Source organism: Phyllopteryx taeniolatus, chromosome 8 (genome assembly GCF_024500385.1).
Source record: "Phyllopteryx taeniolatus isolate TA_2022b chromosome 8, UOR_Ptae_1.2, whole genome shotgun sequence".
NCBI lineage: Eukaryota > Metazoa > Chordata > Actinopteri > Syngnathiformes > Syngnathidae > Phyllopteryx > Phyllopteryx taeniolatus.
The window spans coordinates 864,796-876,219 of NC_084509.1; positions in this window are offsets into that span (position 1 = coordinate 864,796).

The window sequence follows — 11,424 nt, forward strand, 5'->3', positions numbered from 1 at the left end:
AGCATATAAACATCTTTTTTTTCTCACACCTCGAATAATACTAAAAAAAAATCCACGCTTTCAGTGGGTTAAATCCACGGCCCCAGAATGCAATAATCATTATACATTTTGATGCAATGCTCTATTTATTGATTGATTTATTTGCTCATTTATTTATAAACTCATTTAAATATATGGTTGCTTGCCACAGACCCAAACGTGATACAGCACTATGTGAAGAGCTCTTTTTCAAAAGGTCATAAATCCATTTAGATTATTTACAGAAAACTGAACTTTATTTACCCAGACCTGCAAATTAAACAAGCGAGTTTTTTGCTTGCTTGCTTGATTATTTACTGTAGTGACCAAGTGCCTTTTGCGGCAGTGGTGAATTTGAAAGGCTTGAAAAAGGTGCCTTGAAATGGAATGTATTATTATCATTATTATTATTATTATTATGAGGCACAAATATGAAGTGGACAATCTCACAACTATCACAATTTTAAGTTAAAGAAGGTATATAAATGATTAATCACTTTCAATTTTATTACATTCTTTTTTATCCTTGAGGGAAAATTTGTTTTTCTCTCCGATTTCCAAGATGCACAAAGAACCAGATCACACACGTGCAGTCAAGGTAGAAATGTCAAAGTGATGCTATGCCCCTGAGCTGCAATAGAAATTATTGTTTTTTAATCTTCATGGAAACGCAAGTCAAATGAACTTTTCATTGTGCAAATATGAAAACAGTAGAGTAGATCAGAGAAAAGTATTCCAGAGTTTAAATTTCACCAATCAAACGAAAACAACACATTCAATGATGACTTGCGTGAAGTTTTTTTTTGCTGTTTCTCTGAAGCATGAAAAATTATTGGAGCACATCATGTGAATTAATGCAGCATCTGAACGTTTTTCCACGAATAAGGATCGTCTATTCATTTCTAATTCTGGGTACTTTTTGTAGCAGTAGCTCCAGCCTGAGGCGACTCCGTGTGGTGTCAGGCAGCAGTGCTGATAGATGGTTCCTGTCCATGTCTGTAAATGGGCCTCTTGTTGGAGAGTTAACCCCTGTAACCCTGCTCGTCTGTAACTCCACACTGCTCTCTCAATGCCTAGGGCAGATGAGCTTTTTTCTCAGAAATCTGATGCGCAGGTGGTAGCGGGCCAGTTGGGAAGTGGACGGATGTGCACGCTCGAAAAGAAAAAAAAGAAAAACAATTCCCATGCTGATTGGTTGTGTGGGTGTGAATTTGGCCCGCAAAAGAAAAATAGCATACATTTATAGCTCTTCCTTTGTGCTTCTGCACCACCAGCTGATGGCTGTTTCCTCTGATTATTGAAATGAAGGCACATTTCATGGCTGCTGAAGGCAAACATGCAGGATACATGAGGACAAAGGTCAACTAAGTAGGCTTGGTAAGATAATTCGATTTATGCCGCTGCTACTGACTGGGTTTCTCTGTCTTTGCAGTCATCGCTCAGAATGATATATATTCATTATTTATAATTAAATAAGAATTATATATTGTGTCATGTAAAAGGTGAAATAGGATACAATGAGATTTATACAATGATTATATTCATGTATTTTTTTTCAGCATAAAGCTATCCCTTTTTTTTTTTAACTTGTCCAGATACATTTGTGTCTTGTTGGAACTGGATCTCATCATTTTTTCTTTTTAATTTATGTAAATAATTAATGTTTTGCATGTTTTTCTTTTTTTTCACGTTTCAGATCTATGTCAGTAGTTCTCAAACTTCTTTTGCAGAGGTCCGCATTTTGAATAGAACATTTGCAAAGCCCCTCCGAGAGAACTTTTTTGACAAGCAACTTTGTCAATGATTTGTCGTCAGTCAAACAAAATTGCATTTGAAGAATGCTAACGCCAATGCTAAAAACCAAACCAGGGCTAAAATCTTGTAGTCTGACTAAGGCATTCGCTTTGGAAATTTACAGAATTGCTGAATATCAATTCTTGTCACATGCACAGCCTTGTGTATTACCTAGCGGTTGCACCCCACACTTTGGGATGCTCCATTGATTTTGGTAAAAAAGACAAGGTATTAAATGTTCAAAGATTTCTCAAATCATCACAAATTGTGTATGATTAATGATTTGTGTTTTTGTATTTTGGAAGAAAAGTTGAGCTCGCTGATATGTGCATGTAGAAAGTGATGTGGGCTAATTTACACTGATTCGCTCTGAAACAGCAGCTTTTGGATTGGGTGCACACACAAATATACCATAGGTGTGTTTGACATAAAAAAATGGAAATACAGTCTATCATATCCATCATGCAATGTGAACAGGTACACGAGAAGGACAGTTTGATGCGTTATTTCCTGAATGAAAATCATTTCAGTTTTCTATTTGGTGCACTGATATTAGTTGCTTTCCATTGAACTCACCACCATCCGTTTCTCCCTTCAGTTAGTTATTCATAGTCTGTGCTAACTTCCTTGGCACCTGTCTCGTCCCCATCTTGTTGCTCTGCTCCCTGAAATAGAACTCATGTCTCCAGAGGAAAAGTAAACACTGTCCCTGCCGTGGGAATATTGACCCGGCCACAACAACACACGCAAGCATATCTTCGTAGAAAAATACTCGTATTTCAGTTTGGAGGCAAATATTCATTCTGTGACCTATCAGCAGCCATCAAATAGAACGAAGCTGTCACCGTAGTTCATCTTCTGACATGCAACTGTAAGAATAGGGCGTCTCTGTTACATCTCTGTGCCCGCCTATTAGAATGCTTGACTGATAAAATCCAAACCAGATGACACATCCCAAGGTTTTACAAGTATGAAAAAATGCAACATTTGTGTGACCCTTTGCTGTAGTGCTGCAGATACACTATATGAACCAAACTATTGGGATGCCTCTTATATAATTAATCACTGGTTGGGCTAGATCCCTGAATCTTAACTCATCATCTTACCAAGATATTTTGAGCACTTTTGTGACTTTGGCGTGAAATAACTTTCTAACCTCAATCCCATCAAACACCTTTGTAACAAACTGAAACATCATTATTGACCTCTGATCTCACAAATGTTCTTCTGTCTACACTGTCTTCCCAGAGGAGCGGTTGTAGCTTGCAACGAGGGGACCAACTCCATATTTGATTCGACTATCAGTTTTGAGGCTTAAAATAATGACGAGAATGTGTAATGTGTATTTTATTTTAGTATTATTATTTTTTCTCATGGAATCATGTGAATTTAATGACAATTTCAGGCATGTGCAGGAAATGATTATTTAGGTGTTCAATTTGGATCAACAACAGCGGTCGTGCTTGCTCGTATGTGTTCTCTCTCTGTCTGAAAATGTCATGCCTGTGTTTACGCTATAAAACAATGTGTTTGTTTTGGTTTGATAGATTTATTTTCAGATGTCATCAAGCACAGCATGCTCAGTGACTTTATACACGCATCTTATTCTCTTGAGGCATAGCGTGGACAGCCACCAAAACCTTCTCACCATGGCACTTCTGCTCAGCCCAATAGCTCTTTGACTTGTTTGCCATGTGTGTCATCTTTGTGTCGCGCCTGCTATTTACACCATAAGCAGTGGCTGACAGACGAAATGTACGCAGGCGCTGAATCATTGTCTCGCTCAAGGTTCACGTGCACAAATTGTCAGACGAATGGACCTTTCTGACACTCACACTGATGTGGACAAGATGGTTTTCAGTTTGAATGCTCCGTCAACCCGCAAGCCACAATTACGCTTGTCCTTCTCTGTCTAAACGCGGCCTCGTGTTTTCCCTGAGCTGGAAGCTGCAGGATGGTCATGTGACCAGCAGGGTCTCTGTAACGTTACATTAACAACATGAAGCTGGACTTAGTGGGCATTTTGTTCTACTGCAGAGAAGGGTCTGTTCGAGGTCTATAAATAACTAATGTAATTAATTTATTATTATTATTTTTTTTTAATTGTCAAAATGGAGGTGCTGAGGAATGTGTTATGAGGATGTGTTTACAATGACTAGTCCCTCATTGTTGAAAATGCACTACCGGTATGTGCTACTGTATGTAATTACAGTTTGGTTCATGCACTGAGGTGCACAACGGCATTAGCATTTCTTTTTTAGTAATCTAAAAAGCTTTCCACAAAGGTTGAGTTCTCTTTATCAATATTAATTTATTGAGTCAAAATGATACCATGTATTGGACCTTTCCCGTTTTGTTTTTTAACTTGGTATTACACACAAAGGAGGTGCCCTGGAATGATGGATCTTTTACTGTCATGCCTCAGGGTACGGTTGACTCCTACAAAAAATTCATGCTATCTTTCTTTTTATTTATCTTTTTCAGACAAACCTGTGACTGGTACTTCATAGTTAATAAGAGCCTTCACAGCCGGCATATACACAAGACCTCTGCCAAGTCTTCGAACCACAAATCTTCTGGTCTGCTTAATATTTGCACGCAGACATAAAATGGAATGCAAAAAACGGCTTTAGCTATTATGATTAATTCTTTGGAAACCACTGGTCTTGAACTTTTACCCCTCGAATTTGGATCCCTGATAAGCACATTACTCTTAACTTAATCAGTATCTCTTGTAATGAAAATGACATCAAATTTCTTACAAACTTGTTCCAAGTTCAAAACCATACACTGATTATTCACTTATCTAGTACACAGTACAGACGCGATAGCAAAAATAACTCAGCAAAAGCCACTGAGCTTTGTATCTCTTGGTCTAGATCTGAGGTTTCTTTTCTCTCGAAGGAGAACAGCAGACAAATGATTTACTGAGCAGCTGGATTTTAAAAATGTCTTTTTTCCCTTTAGATCCCTGAGAGGTGGCCAAAAACGAAATTGAACGTTTGCCTTCTTGTATATTTGTCTTTGGGAGGTTGGAGATATGGACAACAGGGATAAGAACATTTTTTGTGACGCTGGTTTTGGACTGGACAGCGCTATTTGACATGAAGCAATGTGAGGCTGTGAAGATGGAGGGTCCCGTATTTTTAACTTTGAATCTAATGACTGATTGGGTTAACATTTACACTAGGTGCTGACTTACTGTCGATGAACTGTTTAGCAAAAGGACAAAGGGCACACATGTAAGTAATTGTGGTGTCCCCTGCCTCACTGGTTCTCAATTCCCTGTATCTTTCATTCCTTTTATATGACTCATCTGTACTTTTTGCATTCCTTTTTGCTGTATTTCGGGTTTTTTTTCACATTTTCTTTTGGCCTTTTTTTTTTTGGCCAATGACTCCAACTCTTCAAGGCCCAGTAGACGTGTGTGTACCTGGCAAGATGTTTTATTGCTCTGTCAGACGCCTGGAGAGTAGTTTTAAGCGTAAAAAGCAGTTCAGAACGAGAGTAAAGAGGCAGCGGATAGAGAGAGAGTACATTTTTTGGAACAGTTTGTTTTTCAAGCTGTGAACAGCTCCATGGCGAGAGTGTATTCCTGCCTCTAAATACTGTGACTGTGTGCACATCTGCTAACCTTCTAAGCTAAAACTTATACACCATATGCCTTCCATGGCTTTATACAGTTACCAGCATACAAGATTTATGGTTACGTATTATGTCGTACAGACAGTGCAGTCTGTGTGTGGTGGAGGATGTGGTGTGGTGTATTTGTTTGTCTTACTAAGTGTTACTACCACCACAGACCACAGTGTAGCCGTTTTGTCTGTCTGTCATTTGGCAGGTAGCCTGTAGTTAACATCAACATAAGATGTGTGTGTTTGTGTCTTTGTCAGACCCATTTTTAGTAGTTAGGGCAGTGTGAGGAAGTGAAACTCATTTTTACACACACCTACAAATAGCTGTTTCAGACCGAAGACTCTTTTAGCTATGAATTTAAGTTGAGTTAAGGCATTTATTGGTATGTGCTAGAAGTGTAATGACACTTAATGATTTTGGTGGAAGGTTGCCTAAGCAGGCGTGATGGTGAAAGCCTGGTTAGCACATCCCCCACACAGTTCAGAGGTTGTGGGTTCAAATCCGGGCTCAGGCCTTCCTGTGTGGGATGTACCCCGCTTCTCACCCCAAGTCTAGGCGAGTAAAAGTAGTGTATAAATAAATCAAACTATTGGCTCCATAGATACATAGAATGGATGGAATGCCTGTGTTGCATAAGCATGAAGGCAGTTACTATGGCACAAAACTTGAAAAGAAGAAAAGGATGCAGAGTAGGACTAGAAGTGGTCATGATACAAAAAACAAACAAAGTAAGGCAGGGGTCCCAAACCACTGGGGCGCAGACCGGTAAAGGGCCGCAGGCCATTTGGTGAGGGGCCGCACAGAGACTGAGCAAATTATTTTTTTATTGATCATCAGAGCCTAAAAGAAGTTTGATTTTGAAAATTGGGTGCATGCACCTACATCTCTGTCAAAACGCTAATCTCAGTCACCCAATACAAGAAAAAAAGCAAGCCTACAAGCTAGCAAAAACAAACAAACATGCCAGGCCAAATAAGGAGACAGAGCCTCGTCCCACTAATGGTGCGAGTTTATTGCTAGTTGACTCGCATGCACCAAACTCGCTCTGTGGAATATGTTGCGACAGGCTCCCAAATGAGGCAATGAATCCATCAAACCATCGCATGGAGCCAAGGCACTCTGCAAGAAAAGAGAAACCTTTGGAGTTTTTTTGAAGGGAAAAACAAAACAAAAAACAAGCGTAGGACTCCCACTAATTACAACAACTACATTCAGCACAATGGAGAGATGTATACTGTATTTAATCATTTGTTTTTGTTTCCATGCCCTTCCGTCCAAATACCTGTATGTCTTTACGTGAAACTGGTCCGTCACACAAAAAAGGCTGAGCTAAGGGGAGAGAAAGAAGTTAACCGTTGGTAATAGTAAAAGTTAAAAACCAACGGCTACACTTACCTTTTGAGTGCCGCTCACGTCTACGTTTGTTTTTTGTTCTGTCATCATTAAGTTCCTTCTTTATGTGTCGTTACTAGTCTTATTTAAAAATGATATACATGCACAAAAAAGCCTTTTCTTTGATTTTGATGCATAATTCAGAGTGGTTTGATGCCTTAATTAACTACTTTACTGTTAGAACTAATTTACAGTATGTTTAGAAATTTTAAAAGAGAAATTTGTTGCACTCACTTTGTCAAAATAAAGATGGAGATTACATAGTGCTCGCTGAACAACCAAGCCAATAATTTACAATGTCTTCACTGTTGGGAAGGGCCACTACTGTCTCCCTGTCTCACCAGATTGGAGTGGACAGTGGATTGAAAAAGAGAGACTAACTTGTGTGTAGGTGTGTTTATACTTCACATTCATAGCTCCAGTAACTAAACAGCTCTCAGGGCCCCACAGGAAATCACATTGCTGCAGACAAATTGTTCATTGTTGTGACATGCCATGATGACACAGCAAATGGAAAGCTAAGGACTTCATCCTATAATGACCCCTGACGATGATGGACGTGGATGTGGTCTCTTCCAGGAAACGCCCGTCCAACAGGATACCTGTGAGTCCTACAGTAGAGTCGATTACCAGGGGTGGCGCTCAAATGTCTTAGTTGGGTGTACTGTAATATCAGAAAGAATGTAAACAGAGCAGGACTTCATAAATGAAATAGTTCCTCATTCGTTTTTTGTTCATTATTTTAGTTTGAATATGCGTATTTTGTTGAGTCTCTGTTTTATTTAGGAAGTATTTAATTCTGGAATTACTGAATTACACTGGTTAACGATTACGACACAATGAAAATCTTTAATTAGGACATTATGTTCGCAAAAACATTTAGCGGCATGAATGCCAATAAAGATTGCAATTCCAATTCTAAAATAAGACTGTCCTTGAAAAAAGGTTCTCAGGATCCTACAGTTTTTTACATTCCACATATATTTTTTTATATACAGTGTACAATTTGTTTGCGTTATTCTTAATAAGGCAACTATTTTACAATAAATTTGTTTACAATAACTGTAACATGCATACAGTTGTGGAGAGTAACATTGTTGATCGTGTTTGAGTTTAACTTAATTCCACTTGAACCACAAAGTTTAAACGGGTACGTGTTATGATTGTTAATTTGCGACACACATTATCTTTAGTTGACGTCTTCGTGAGATGACAACATCGTGGAGCAAACGTCTGATTTCTCCGAACATTTGTCCCGAACGATCTCCTCGACTCCTCGACGGGATCTGTGGTGGGAGGAGCTAAAACGTAAACAGGAGCAAGGTGTGAGGACCGAGCAGGCTGCAAATAAAGAACTGAGATGTAACCTGGATTTCAACTCAGTAGATCACACAAGGAATATTTTGATTTTGTCAGACTGTGCAATCCTTCACCACCAACACCAAAAAAGGCAATATACTTTGCAAGGAGGGTATCCATTCCTCTCGTCCTGTTCCAGACATGTCGAATCTACCCCAAAGTACACTGAAGTTGTTCTGGCATTTTGAGACATATGTTATTTTTACCTTTCATTTCTCATTATTTTTCTGCAGGGGGAATGGGGTAACCCTGGGTTCTCTGAGATGGACCAAACATGCAAATTTACACTTTCAAACTTTGATAGGGTCAATAATTTAGCTGTAAAAGTAGAGACACCCAACATACAGTGTAGTCCATAAACATGGAAAAGCAATAATTACACTCCTTTAAAAGTGAGTACTTTATTATTTTTCAAGCATGAAAATATGAAAACAAACCCAATCTCCAGTCTATTTTTTTAACCAGCCCATCATTCTGCTGTTCACAACTGCAAGTATCCATGATGAAGCGATTAAATGTAGAAGCCAATGTTGTGGTGGAGCACATTGCATGGGCCTACTCTGTTGTAAAGCCACCCAGGAGAGACAGTATAAAGCCATAAGTGGCTAGTAAAGATAGCTCCCAAGAAAGGACATTTTTTTTTTTTTTTAAACCAGATGAAGTTAGACTTTTGTTTTTCTACACTGAGTATTAAATCATGTATTGTTTTAAATGTATTATTATTTTTTTTTAAATAGAGGGCATTTGTTTTGCCAAAAGCTTTTTTTTATTTTGGCGACGGCTCAATCATGACGGCAGCTGTGAATGCGCGCCTAACGATTAAGCCTTTGGCAGATGGGCACCATGCTTGATCACCCAGACCGGCGTCGGGATACGAGCAGTGTATGCTTCTGGTGTTCACAACAATAAGGGGTTAAATGTGTATTTCATTTATGCACGTACACAGTGGCGGAGCTAGACTTTTATCCTTGGGGAGGCCAGGGGGTGGCCAAGGCTATTTCAGGGGGTCCACAGACTATGACAATGAATTTGTTTCTCGACCAATGAATTGCAATCAGAGTCTCTAAATGTTGCAATGTAGATACTAAGCACACAGAAGATGAGGTTTGTGCGCATAAATTCAAGTTTATTAACAAAATTAACACAATAAACACAATGTACACACAAACACATCTTCAACAACTAAATCAATTTTTCAATCACAGCGTAACCCGCTCACACAGTTACCCACTCACATACACAATTACCCACTGACAGACGCACACACACACGAGCAATTCGCTCACACTCTCTCTGTACACCTCACCGTTGCCTGACTTCCTTCTCTTAAGAAGTTATATATCTTGTCCCCCTGTCTTTTCATTTCTCAACAGATCCTATGAAAAAAAGGCCAGTTTTGTAACTCTTAGCATCACTTACAATTGCACAGTGTTATCAAATCCCCACTTCAAGCCTAAAAAATGTCAGGGGAAGTAGACCACTGTAGATGTAAGTTTCATATTCAAACTTTCTGCTACTAAGTGGTTCCCAACTGGTTTTGCCTCACGAGCCAAAATGTAACTTAGTCATTAAGTCGCAACTGACATTTTTCACATTCTTTAGCAACTCAAATTGATTTCACCCAAAAATAACCCAGTAATACAAAAGCCTTTACGCACAGTTGTAAACACGAAAACAGTTGATATATATGAAACATGAACAAACATGACAAATATGAAATATGAAATAAAAAGGCACACTTTTTATGAATAAAAAGGCAGACTTCTTTTTTTAGTAGTTGAAAAAGGGAGACTTCTTGAATCAAATAATAAAATACAACAGACAAAATACTTCAATAAAAAGGCATAATTCACTTGAATTACAGCTTGGCTATACCTATTTTAAACACGCTAAATTGGTGAGACTGGTGAAATTTCTGAAATCAAACTGAAATATAAAGGTAGGATTAACTTGAATTCCAGTATTTATGCTTTTTAAACAAGTTACACTTGTGAAGCTCATTAACAGCACTTTTGTGATGCCCTCAACTCCTGAAGATTTCTTTGAAAGCACTCCACTAGTTTGTCTTAAAAGTGTTTTTAGCTAGCCTGTTGTGCAGTACATTATGCATGAAATAAGATGCTGCATAAAAGAAGGGAAATGAAATGAAATAAAATGCAACAGCAACACTTTTGACACTGTAGCGGGGTCAGTTTTAAAGCTTTTAAACAAAGGGCAAAACGTGAAGGATAACCCCCCCAGCCTCTTTCACGTTATATTTCATTTAAGCCAACAGAGCATGAAACAGCGAGCTGGCCGATTGTCTGCTAGTTTCATTCCTCTAAAATCATTGGAGAAACACATCAATATAAGCAGCAACCCAAATTCATTGTACACGTTAATGTGGAGTGGCTGTTGGAAGCTGACACTGGTCATGTGTAGACGCCATGAGATGTAACTTAATGTTCACTTTAGCTTGATACCCGTGGCTGCTAGCAAAACGGTGTCCTATCTGAACACAAAAGCGTTTTGAAACAGTGACTCATTAGGGCACCATCGTAAAACTCAAGATTTGAAAATGTACTGCAGGCACTACGGGTGGTATTGGCTAGGACACCACAGGGTGGAATTTCCTTTGCATTTTTTGACCATTTCCGTCAGCCATTTTTACTTTCCTTTCCAGAACAAGGAACCCGGGGGGTCCAATCAGATTTCAGGGGGGTCCAGTGCATCCCCTCTAGCTCCACCCCTGCATGTACAGGATGAAAATGTGGCCTTTGGAGAATATTGTCAATCTCTGCACTTAAACAACAATTCTTTGAAATGTGAATAATTGCGCTTTATTGCAGCCTGTGGTAAGATAATTTCACACCTGGGAGGCTCTGCGTAACTGTGTTTCAGGAAATGCCACTATAGAATCCTGATGTTGCTGTAGATTACACATATGTGAACACGCACGCACACAATTGTTGTAAGGGAAAATATTTAATAGTTATTTGCATACTCACTGATAGATGGAAAAGTAAAAAATCAATTTAGCCAACTTGTGACTAAGTGTGCGCGTGCGTGTGGGTGTGCGTGTACGTGTGCAAGTGCGTGGGAGACTCTATGAGGTCATTAGAAGCAATTAGTTGTGGCAACGTCGAACTCGTTAGTGACCTGTTGATGGATCGGAAACATCCGTTGGGCAGTCACACTTAGTTGTATTTTGCTCAACAATCTTTGCTATTGTTAGCTCAAGTTTGC